Below are 12,077 nucleotides of genomic sequence, written 5' to 3'. Positions count from 1 at the left end.
GCCTGCACTGCCTGACCAGAGACTACCTGACCGCCCCTGCCGGAGGAAGCGCGTACGGCCAATACGCTCCGCAGCATGATGGTTGAAAAAGTGCGTCCTTCAGTTCTGGCCGTGGCAGGTACGGGCTCAATGAGAGGCGAGGGAGTTAAGAGAAATATAAAGGCAACAACCTTAGACAGCCCTGGTCCTCGGCGGCAGCTAAGACTCAAGGTCACACGGGATAAACTGCGAAACGATTACAGTCTCCTTGCGTCAGTTGCGTGAGAGGAGGGGCCTCTTGCGCCTGCGCAGCTGGCGCCCGGCTGAGCACCTGGAGCGCATGTGCCCAGGGAGTGGCGGAAAACAGGGGTGGGGTCTAACTACAGCTCTCATTGGATGTCCCACCGAACGTCGCCGGAGGCGAGCCCGGGCGTGTGCACGCTCCTCGCGCGTGTGCGTTATCCCTGCTCCCGCTCCGAGCGGAGGGCGCCATCTTGTCCTGGGTGTTTGTTCTGTGTAAACCTCAGGTTCGGAACCTTCGTTGCTCGTCCCCGTCCTTTGCTCGTTTTCTGGCTGCCTGTTGGTATATATATATATTTTTTAACCTTTATTTTTATTGTTGACACTATTACACATGTCCCAAGCTCCACCCAGCCTCTGCTCCTCCTTCCCTCTGGCCATCACATCACTGTTGTCTGTGTCTGTGAGCTATGCGTATATGTTCTTTGGCTAATTTCTTCAGCTTCTTTAATGGAATCCCCCGGGTCTGGCGGTACCGCATTTACTGGGAATGCGCATACACACCCTGGGCTGGCCCTCACTGAGGGTACTCGGGGCCTTCTCAAACCTTACGCTGGTTGCTAGGGACAGAGACTGGGTTCTGTAACAAAATGGCAGTGGCCACCGCGCTGTGACCAGTTTCAGATTTTTGAGAAAAAGAATTAATTCATTGATTCGACAAATATGTACTGATGTAACAGACATTAAGTAGACAGTGGAAACAAAATGTGAATTCACTATCACAGCTTGAGCTTACTTTTGCAAAGGAAGCAATTTATCCTTCAAGCTTTAAAGTCCTATTTCAAAAGAGAAAGATACTCCACTGTTAAGTGGTCACTGTGAGGAATTGTAAAGGAAATGTCGGGGGAAGTTGGGGGAGAACATAACTGGAATGTGCATTGTGAGGGGAATGGAAGTGAGAAACAAAACAAAAAAAAACCACATTGGTTATAGGTGATAGAGATTCTTTTTCATTTACTTAGTATTTATTTATTTATTTATGAGGACATTTATTGGACAAATTACAGAGGAGAAAAAGTAATTCCTAGCCCTAGCCGGTTTGTCTCAGTGGATAGAGGATTGGCTTGGGGACTAACAGGTCCTGGGTTCAATTCTGGTCAAGGGCACTGTTAGATCCCCAGAGGAAGCTGGAGGCCAGAGTGGTGCAGGATTACAAATGACCCGCACACCAGGCGGCAGAGCCTGGATGGCTCCAGCACCCAGTGACGATGGCTTTCTTCTGGGCGGAGGGCGGAGACTTCTTTATGCAGACCCGGAGGGGAGATAATGGAACGTGGTCTCAGCAAAGGGCATGTCCATAGTGAAATGACTGAAAAGCCAGTTCCGGGGGAAGGGTATCAATTCAATTGCTGCATCAAACCTAAGGAACATGTGCGGATTGCGGGCTCCATCCCCAGTAGGGGGTGTGCAGAAGGCAGCCAATCCATGATTCTCTCTCAGCATTGATGTTTCTATCTTCCTTTCCCTCCTCTTTCCTCTCTGAAACCAATAAAAATCTATTTAAAAAGAAAAAGTAATTACTAGAAAAAAGGGGCTCAGAAATGAGTGATGGAGGTAAAGGAACTTGGAGCTTGGGAGTGAGGAAGCTAATTGTAATAATAAAAAGATATTTTTTAAAATGTATTTTAAAAAAAGAATTGCCAAATTATAGAGGGATCGGATAGGGAGAAAAATGTAATTTACCAAATTGCTTTATAAAACAGTCTTCTGGTATCTGGAAAGAAAAAGGAAAATCCTGGTCCTTTTTCTTTTTCATATATATATATATTTGTAAGTATATTTTATTGATTTTTTTACAGAGAGGAAGGGAGAGAGATAGAGAGCCAGAAACATCGATGAGAGAGAAACATCGATCAGCTGCCTCCCACACACCTCCCACTGGGGATGTGCCCGCAACCAAGATACATGCCCCCGACCGGAACCGAACCCAGGACCCCCGCAGTCTGCAGGCCGACGCTCTATCCACTGAGCCAAACCGGTCACTTCATATATATTTTTATTGATTTCAGAGAGGAAGGGAGAGGGAGAGAGATAGGAACATCAATGATGAGAATCATGGATGAGCTGCCTCCTGCACGCCTCCTACTGGGGACCAAGCACCCAACCCGGTGTGCCCTGACCAGGAATTGAACCGTGACTTCCTGGTTCATAGGTCGATGCTCAACCACTGAACCACGCTGGCTGGGTCCTGGTCCTTTTGATGAAGTGGAAAAGAACCAAATTCTAACTCTGTATTAGCTTACTTTTGATCTTACTAGACTGTCATTTAACATTTCTCTTACAAACCTTCCATAACTTTCACAAACCTGTCTACAACCTTCACAAACCTTTTAACCCATTCAGAAACAACTAGCTTTAGAACAATTCACTTTTTCCTTCAAAATATGTTTCCATATTCCATTACCAAAACCATACAATTTCTTTCCAATTAATGTGAACTTTTAACTTGTAGAAATCTCAATTTCCAATAATAACCAAAAAGCAAGCAACCAGCATTCCTTAAATTGACTTTTATGAACATTTTAAACACTCTCAGTTTCAAGCCCAATACACCTTCAAAATACAAGATATTATACCAAGATTTCCAAATCAATTTTCTAGGTCTTGTAATAAGAGGCCCAAAGTAGGTAAACTTAAGACTTGTCTAGCAATTAATGTTTAACAGCTGAAATGAGTTAATTTGATCTCACATGGCTAAGGTATTTTTCCTTTCAATAAGGGTTACCTCCCAGAAACTTGCATTTTAAAAGATGGCCTAGATAAGAGTTTTAGACCAGTGACTTGCATTTCAAAGGTCCTGGGACTTTGGTTTCATAAAGTCAATTATCTATAAGTATTTTGAGCTGAACTGAGGGGGTTTATGGGAAAGTAAAAGGATTTGGTGGCTTGAATTGTTTCTGGAGCCATACCTCTGACCCTGTAAAGATTTTATTTATAAAACAAGGACGGTCATTTTTTTAAAAAAATGTTATTATTTTTTAAATCCTCATCCAAGGATATTTTTTTCCATTGATTTTTAGGGAGAGTGAAAGAGAGAGGAAAGACAGAAAGAAACATCGATGTGAGAGAAATGCATCGATTGGTTGCTTCCTGCACGAGCCCCGTCCAGGGCCCGGACCAGGGAGGATCCTGCAACCAAGTACATGCCCTTGACTGGAATTGAACCTGGGACCCTTTGGTCTGCAGGCCAATGCTCTATCCACTGAGTCAAATCCGTTAGGGCAGGACAGTCATTTTCAATACCTCAAGGATTGGCAAATGTTGACAAGGGACTGACAAATTCATTCATCCATTTTTAAAATGTTTCTTTCCATTTGAGTATATTTTTCTTTCAAGCTCTGTAGCAATTACATTGAGATCTAGTTTACGGGTAGCATATAGCTGAGGGTCATTTCTTAGAGTCCTAATAGCTTGCATGTATGAAAAATACACGTTTGATTTTAAAAGGCCTCATTCTCCATTCACTTCCCTTGGGAATGGCAAAAGAGGTCTAGCTGCAGGATAGTATTAAACTTAATGGTGCCATTAACTGGCCAGATCTCTCTATTGTCCACTTTATAGTGGGGTCAGGCTATGTTGTAAAAGAAGCTTGAGGGACTTAAGTCAAATTTCACCCAAAAGGGTAAATTGAGGGACTGTGGACTGGTTCCACGTCTATGGAGCAACAGATCAATTCCCAGCTGAGAGAGGCCTCCCAGCTATCCCCTGGGCTGTCCTGGGCCATCGTCCTGGGGTCTGACAATATACCACAGTAGCACAGGTCCCTTTTCACCCTCAGAGGGTAGATTTTAGACTTTAGACTTTGCTGTACAGACTTCAAAGTTGCAGGCTAATGACCCCTGTTTGTAGAGATTAATATTCTAAATATATATATATATATTGATGCAAAAGAACATAGAGAGGAATGACAAAGACTAATAAACATTGAAGCAAAATCCTTATGTTGTACATGACGGAGGAGGGTGAGTGGAGTAATTGGAGTTCCTACATTTTCATCTCAAATGGCTCCTTCTCTCAAATGGCTCTCTTAAGAGTTTCCTTTTTTTCTTGTTGCATACATTTAAAAGCCACAAAATATTCATCAATGGAATCCTGGAATCAAACAGTGTTAGCTAAAGGGTGTCGAAGACCATATTCCTGGTGGTTTCTTCAAGAGCCTGGCAAATTCTCTCCATGACCACAAGGGGGATGTGGTAGCTCTAGATATTAAAAGCAAGAGTCTGGAGGTTGGAGCTTGGGGATAGGGGCTAGATAAGGGGTCAATGGGAGAAAAAAGGGGAACATATGCAATACTTTCAACAATAAAGATTTAAAGAAAGAAATAAAAGCAGGAACCTGAAAATGTATTGTCTTTGCCAGTTTTGGAGAGCAGCCTTATAGACTGCTTTGCAAATTGATGTGGCCTATAGCTCAAAGGCTTGAAGAAATGAGCCTGAGTCTACAAAGAAATAGGGTGCAAATAAATAAGAATGAATGGTTAGCCCTGGTTGGTGTGGCTCTGTTGGAGCGTCGTCTGTGTACTGGAAGGTTGCAGGTGTATACTAGTAATTCTTTACTATTGAGCACAGTATTATATTTTATTTCTGTTGTCATCTCAGTGTCACCCTGGAAAGTGAAAGGAGTTGGTACATGATTTGCATCTGGGTAAATGTTTATCAGAAAGAACAGGTGGCTGTCTAGTCCCTGTACATACTATATTTTAAATTGTATTCTAACTGGTATGATATTTTAGCATATTTGAAAACAGGAAACTAGTTTCAGTGTTTAACTCCTAGCCATTAATGGGAATTGTCATTAGATAGTAATCACTAATAATTGTTAAGTGTCTAGTTAAGTATTAAATTTATTAGCTAATGGAATGCTCCCAACAATAATCTCAAGTAAATATTATTGGTATTCCCATGTTGCAGATGTAGAAACTGAGGCTTTGACAGGTTATATAGGTCACATAATAGAGCAAGGCTAGAATTTGAAGCCAGTCTATATGACTCTAAAATCTGTAGTGTTAACCATTAGGGTTTGCTGCCTCATAGCCAAACTGGATCTTATCTTTTTCCTGCACATATACAGAAGATGAATTTTATAAATACTGGCCTAATCTATTATTAACAGTTATTTTAGGCAATGTAATAAAAATGTATTTAGAAATACTTTTTAAACATTTTAAATAGTTTAGGTGTCAGGACAACTATAAAGGAAATTCAATTTGTAATATAATTCATAGGATCAAGTTTATATTTTTAAAGCAAAATCTCTTTAAACTGGTGACTCAGGTGATGTTTTATTCTGTCTTGCCAAAGATGACTATCATGCTGTGGCACCTTCCATCTTCTTGAAATAAAAATGTGGCATCTTGCAGGGATGTGTCACTTTTGTTCTCATTGGAATTTTTCATGTATCTGTAGCAGATTTCAGGAGCAGTTCCCACTTTTCCATTTTGGCATTAGCTGCACTATATTGAAGTGCATTACATGGTGTCACTGTAGTCAAGCCTGATTCAACAGAGCTTGCCCCTGTGAAGCATAGAAAGTGTTATGTCAGGTGATGTCTCTGTCCCTAGGGGTGGTGACAATTAGCAGGTTTCATTTTATACTGAACTAGAGGCCCAGTGTACGAAATTCATGCACTTGGGCAGGGGGTGTTCCTCAGCCCGGCCTGCTTCCTCTCGCAGTCTGGGAACCCTTGGGGGATGTCGCAGTCGGACATCCTTAGTGCTGCTGTGGAGGCAGGAGAGGCTCCTGCCACCGCTGTGCTCTCCAGCCGTGAGCCTGGCTTCTGGCTAAGCGGTGCTCCCCCTGTGGGAGTGCATTGACCACCAGGGGGCAGCACTGTGTTGAGCGTCTGCCCCTTGGTGGTCAGTGCACATCATAGTGACCAATCGTTGCACCATTTGATTGATTTGCATATTATGCTTTTATTATATAGGATCCTGGTAACCCCTCAACCTGCCCTCCTTCTGATAGGAGAAAAAAGAAATAGAGGATGACTCTGAAAGAAAAGTGAGGCAGCAATAAATCAAAATAAAATGTCACCTTAATTTGATAGAACAGTTACATCCCAGTTATATTTTACCCAGTCTCATTGCACAGGGTAAAAATTGGTCAACTAATCTCACTGGATTTTCATTGAGGTTTGGAAAACAGTTGGCTATTGGATAGGTCAAAGACCTGTGTATGAAGTCCCTATTTGGAGTGGGGGAGGGCTGACAAAAGCAGAGATTTGCTCTTTATGAAGACCCATTTAATAGTTAATTCTTAAGGATATAGGAGACTTTTCTGAAATTTTTTGGTGTAAAGAGCCAGAATTTTAATTTATTCTTGATCAGCATGATATAGTAAAAGGAACCCTGAACTAGGAGTTGAGTTCAAACTTGGGTTCTAGAAATACAGAAGGGACCTTAGAGTATTTAAAGTCTAACCTTTTATTTAATAGACTAGAGGCCCGGTGCATGAATTCATGCATGGGTGGGGTCCCTCAGCCTGGCCGGCAATTGGGGCCGATTGGGGCATCTCGCCCAGTCCTAATAGGGGGTGTGGGAGGTTGGCATGCTGGGGGGAGAGGCTGGAGGGGAAGGGGCCACGGGAAGTTGGCTGGAGGAGGTTGGCTGTGAGAACACACTGACCACCAGCGGGCAGCTCCTGCATTGAGCATCTGCCCCCTGGTGGTCAGTGTGCGTCATAGTGACTGGTCAACTGGTTGTTCCGGTAGTCCTAACGGTCACTTAGGCTTTTATATATATAGATGAGGAGCAGAGAAAATAAATGATTTTGTCCAAGGTTACACAGACAGTGTTAGCTTCTGCTCTACAGACTTCTTTTTTATTTGGTATGCTTTTTAGACATCACCCATGTGATTTCAGATTAAATGTTCAATAAGTACCGGAACCTTTTTATTATTTTTAAAAATATTTTTTTATTGATTTTAGAGAGGAAAGGTAAAGGAGAGAGATATAGAAACACCAATGATGAGAGAGAATCATTGATCAGCTGCCTCCTGCTTGTCCCACACTGGGGATGTCCCATACTGGGGATTGAGCCCACAACCTAGGCATGTGCTCTGACAGGGAATCGAACCATGACCTTCTGGTTCATAGGTTGACAATCAACCACTAAGCCATGCCAGGTGGGCTACACAGGAACTTTTAAAAATGTTTACAGACAACTTTAGCTGTATGTTCCTTTCTTCCTACCTCATTCTCACTCCTTAAGGTACATGATTAGTGAAATTATGTCTGTTGTCTTTTCAGTTCCCTTGGATTACATGCTGTCTCTATGTGAGGGACTATTGGTTCCTTATACATTCAGGACAGGAAGTACCCAAGTTTCCTTAGGTGATGAGGATTTAAATGAGGGCTAATTAGGGAAGTACAGGCATTGTCTCAATACTTTTGGAGCCAGAGTTCTGGAAGAACAAGCAGGATGGCTCCTCCTTAGGCTCCAGGAGGACCTGCTTATAGCTGCCAGTTATTTGTTTTCCCCTCAGAATTGGGCTTCTGATTTTTCTGTCTGCACCTTTCCATAGCCCATCTTCTTTGTGTTTGCTTCTCTAATTCTTCTTTTGCAGTAGTTCCCAAACTGCAAGAGTATCAGACTAGGAGGCTCCTTAAATTATTCCACTCCTGGAAATTCAAATCCTGTAGATCTGAAGTAGGTCAAGGAATCTGCATGTTTAACAACTTCCACAGGGGATTCTGATAGGAGTGGGTGGGGGTTAGGATCACACCTTACATTGAAACACCCCAAACATAAATCCACATAAAATTTTTGACTCCCGAGAAACTTAATTGCTAATAGCCTATTGTTGACTGGAAGCTTTATGAATATGTATTATATACTGTATTATTACAATAAAGTAAGCTAGAGAAAAGAAAATATTATTAAGAAAATCATAAGGTGGTGGAAAGACATGACCTTGGGGTGGTGAACACACAGTATAATATAAGATGATATATTATAGAACTGTACACCTTAAATCTATATAATTTTATTTACTAGAGGCCTGATGCATGAAATTCATGCAAGAGTAGGCCTTCCTTCCCCCAGCTGCCAGCACTGGCTTCCCTCCGGCACTGGCTTTGTCCAGAAGGATGTCTGGTCTAGTTAGCATATTATGCTTTTATTATTATAACTGTAACCCCAATAAAGTCAATTTAAAAGAGAAAATCATAAGAAAAAATATGTTTACAGTATTTATTGAAAAACAAACAAACACAAAACGTGTATTGGTGGACCCACACGGTTCAAACCTGTGTGTTCAAGGGTGACTTGTATATATATGTAGTACTAGTATTATTAAACATACTAGAGGCCTGGTGCATGAATTCGTGCACTGGTGGGGTCCCTTGGCCTGGCAGGCAATCAGGGCTGGCCAGCTGGGGGGAGGGACCACAGGAGGTTGGCTGGCTGTGGGAGCACACTGTTCACCAGGGGGGAGCTCCTGCAGTTGAGCGTCTACCCCCTGGTGGTCAGTGCACGTCACAGCTACCGATCGATCGGTCATTTGGTCGTTCAGTCGACGGGTTGCTTAGGCTTTTATATATAAAGATATAAAAATAGACAATAAAAATGGAAAAGATAAAAATAAATACATTTCAGTGTTTCCTTCCTGTACCTCAGTGTATCCCTTGGGCTGCTTGCACTTTCCTTGCTACTGTTCTGTGTAGCTTAAATTACACCGTCCCTATAGAGTTCCTTTATTGGGAAGAGTAAGGAAAGTGCCAAGGTGTCTCAAAGATCAGCTCATAGGCCTTTGGTTTAAGTGCTAATTTCTTGTTTTATTCAACTAGCAGTTGCGGTGGGGGTGGTGACTGTGTGAGTCTATATTACATGATATTAAGCAAGCAATTTACTTGGAAGGAGCCCTGTGAACCCTCCAGAGGGAAGGGGGAATCTGTGAGCATGATAGCTGGATCTTATGAACATGTGTCTTCCATCATAGAATTGTGAACTGTTTCTGAGCATGGCAAAGTGCAAAGGTGACTCCACAGAGGCTGTGTGTGCCCTCTGCAGCTTTGCATGGCTTCCCAGAAGGAAGTCTGCTCTGCCCCAGGCTGCTGTACCAGGATGTGTATGGCACAGGGAGGGTGGAATGCTGTTTAGAGATCTCTGCAGAGGAGAGAGGGACAGGGTACTTCTTGGAATCAGGGCAGTTAGTAGTCATGTATATGTGGCTATTTCCTGATTGATAGGGATATGTGAAAATAAGTTACTTAGGATTTTATTGTTTTTCACTAAACTTTATACTATTGAAAATCTCTAGGCTGGAAACATTTCTTTCTGTCACTTTGCCTTTTTCCAGTTGGCATGTGTGCTTACGATTTTTGTGTTCTGCTTTTTATGCTTAGCATTATCTTGTTTAAAGATATCTGCTTGTCAGCCTGGTCCCATACACTTGTCATTTTTAATGGCTGTCTCTATAATCTCATTCTTTCTTGAGATTCATAAGTTTATTCCACTGAACCTTCTATTTTTTTGCAGGGTATGCGGAGAGATTTGCTGCATTTCTAAAGTATCTCTGAAAACAAGCTGCATTTCAGAATTGAAAACAGCATTTCCTTTTCTACGTTAAGAGTGCACGCAGGAAGCCATTGGGCACACCAAGGTATTGAATTATCTTTCCATGTCTTTGGGTCTATAAGAAATCTCAGCAAGAGGTCTCAGACACCAAACTGGGGGGAAAATTAAACTTGATATTTCCAAAGAGTCACTTAAGTTCTATTATTGCCATGTTCAAAATGTAGACATAGTTCAGTAATGTGATTAAAGTGACTTTCACCGACAGCCACTATAAGATATAGCAGTATGTGATAGCTGGTTTATCATTTGGGGTGTAACGATTAACTAAAGCTATTTTTCTCTAAAGGGTCAGTTAGTTCTCTTGTTTTTCTCTACAACTTTAGCTTTAGCAAGGAGCCATCATAAATTCTGTGACATAGCTGTCTCCTTATCTGTCTTGGGAGTTATAGACTGCACATATAAGACAATTCATGTGCCTTTGCATAATGAATTGAGTTTTACAAATCATAAATCTTCACTTAACATGCAGGTGGTGTTGGGTGCCAGGCTTAGAAAAGCTGATATGGTTGCCAAGTTCATGAATGTCATAAATCATTCATGCTGTAGCCCAGAATCATGCTGTCTTCTGAGGCAGACCAATATCAAGGTGGCAGTTAAACACAAAAAATGGGAGTCTCAATGATTGTTTTTCAAAATCAGATGCGCTTGCCCTGGCCTGGTAGCTCTTTGATTAGAGTGTCACCCTGGTACACCAAGGATGGTTGGAAGAACAAATTGATGTTTCTCTCTCTCTCTCTCTCTCTCTCGCTCTCGCTCTCGCTCTTGCTCTTGCTCTCTCACACTCTCTCTCCCTCTCCCTTCTCTTCTCTCTCCCTCAAATCAATTTTGAAAATATCAAATGTACTTTTTATTTGAAGAGTTAAACTAAATTACCTTTCTCTTTTTACTTAAAGTCAGTTTTCTAGGACCCTCTTTCACCCTCAAATAATCTATCAATAAATTTTTCTTCCCTGACCCCTGAATTCTATCAGAAATCCATCACAAAATACATAACCTATACATTTGCAATCCAGACTTAATGGGCTGAAAATGAGATTTAGATGTTTCAGTAAATCTTGAGGCACATTATTAGAAAAAAACCCTTTGAAGTTTTGGGGGGATTTCCTTCTTGTGCCATTATTTTACATGAATAGTAGGCAAACTTAGCCCTCTTTCACACTGCCTATGTCTTTGGTACCAAAGAAGGGGGAAGCGTAGGGCCTGAAGAGAAGTGATGCTCGGGACAGAAAGCTGTGTAGTATTTTGTGCCCCTTTAAGTTCCTAGGCGTTATCCAGACTGCTGGAATATGAATATTAAACTGAATTGTCTTCCCTGAGAGCTGCCCATTTGGTGAAAATGAAGAAGGCTATGGATATTTCAAGAAAAAACATAAGAATGATTTTGGTAAGATCTTTAAAAAGAAAAAGAAAATTTTTCCTGAAGCTGTTAGGTACTCCAAGAGTAGTTAAGTGTCTGTATCCCTTTGTGTAGTCTCCAGCAGAGGGCCATGTGACTCATGGATAACATGTGACTTCTCTTTGGTGGACTACAGAGGTCCTTTTGGTGTGAATAGCTACCTCTCCTGTGTTCATCATGTGGATAGCCTATCCTTGGTTAAAGATCATAGGGGGCCACCCTGGTCAGGTAATTCAGTTGGTTATAACGTCATCCCAATAAACCAAGGTTGTGGGTTCAATCCCAGGTCAGCAGTGAATGCATAAATAATGGAACAACAAATCTCTCTTTCTCTTTCTCTCTCTCTCTCTCTCTCTCTCTCTCCCCCCTCTCATCAAGAAATAAAAACATAAAAACTAGCTCTAACTGGTTTGGCTCAGTAGATAGAGTGTCGGCCTGCAGATTGAATGGTCCCTCTTAAACAAACCAACCTTTCTGATACCTGCTCAGAGTAATTATCCTCCCACCAAGCTCTGGTTGCCATCTGCATCTCCTTGGCCACTTCTATTAGGGTGTCTTCACACAAATAAGCAGGCTGATTAGTCAGAAAGTTCCAACTCATACTCTGGGGATGGAGAAGCCCTTGGGGCTCCATGGTACTTCACTTGCTCCATTACACCAGCCTCCTGTGACCCCATGCCAAGCCCTATCTGGCCTCCATTCATGTGGATCCAGTGATAGGAAACAGGCAGAGAGGATTTCAGTATCATCTGGGTAGCTGGACTGAGGCCTTTAAGTTCCTTCAGTTCTACAATTTTCACTTGCTTTGTTCTTAATTCATTTAAAAT

At 41.9% G+C, this 12,077-nt stretch overlaps 1 long non-coding RNA gene across 1 annotated transcript in view; it reads left to right on the top strand.

Moving 5' to 3' along the window:
• The first annotated feature begins 6 nt into the window (after positions 1–6).
• LOC107184461 overlaps positions 7–12,077 on the top strand; it is a 38,213-nt gene continuing 26,142 nt past the window's right edge. The window contains exons 1-2 of the long non-coding RNA XR_001515315.1: positions 7–118; positions 9,756–9,879. This is a non-coding gene — a long non-coding RNA (uncharacterized LOC107184461). The remainder of the gene's footprint in view (positions 119–9,755; positions 9,880–12,077) is intronic.

Source organism: Myotis davidii, unplaced genomic scaffold (assembly GCF_000327345.1).
Source record: "Myotis davidii unplaced genomic scaffold, ASM32734v1 scaffold545, whole genome shotgun sequence".
In the NCBI taxonomy this organism is placed as follows: Eukaryota; Metazoa; Chordata; class Mammalia; order Chiroptera; family Vespertilionidae; genus Myotis; species Myotis davidii.
Note: the sequence above shows the minus strand (reverse complement) of the source record. Positions and strands in the feature narration are given on the sequence as shown.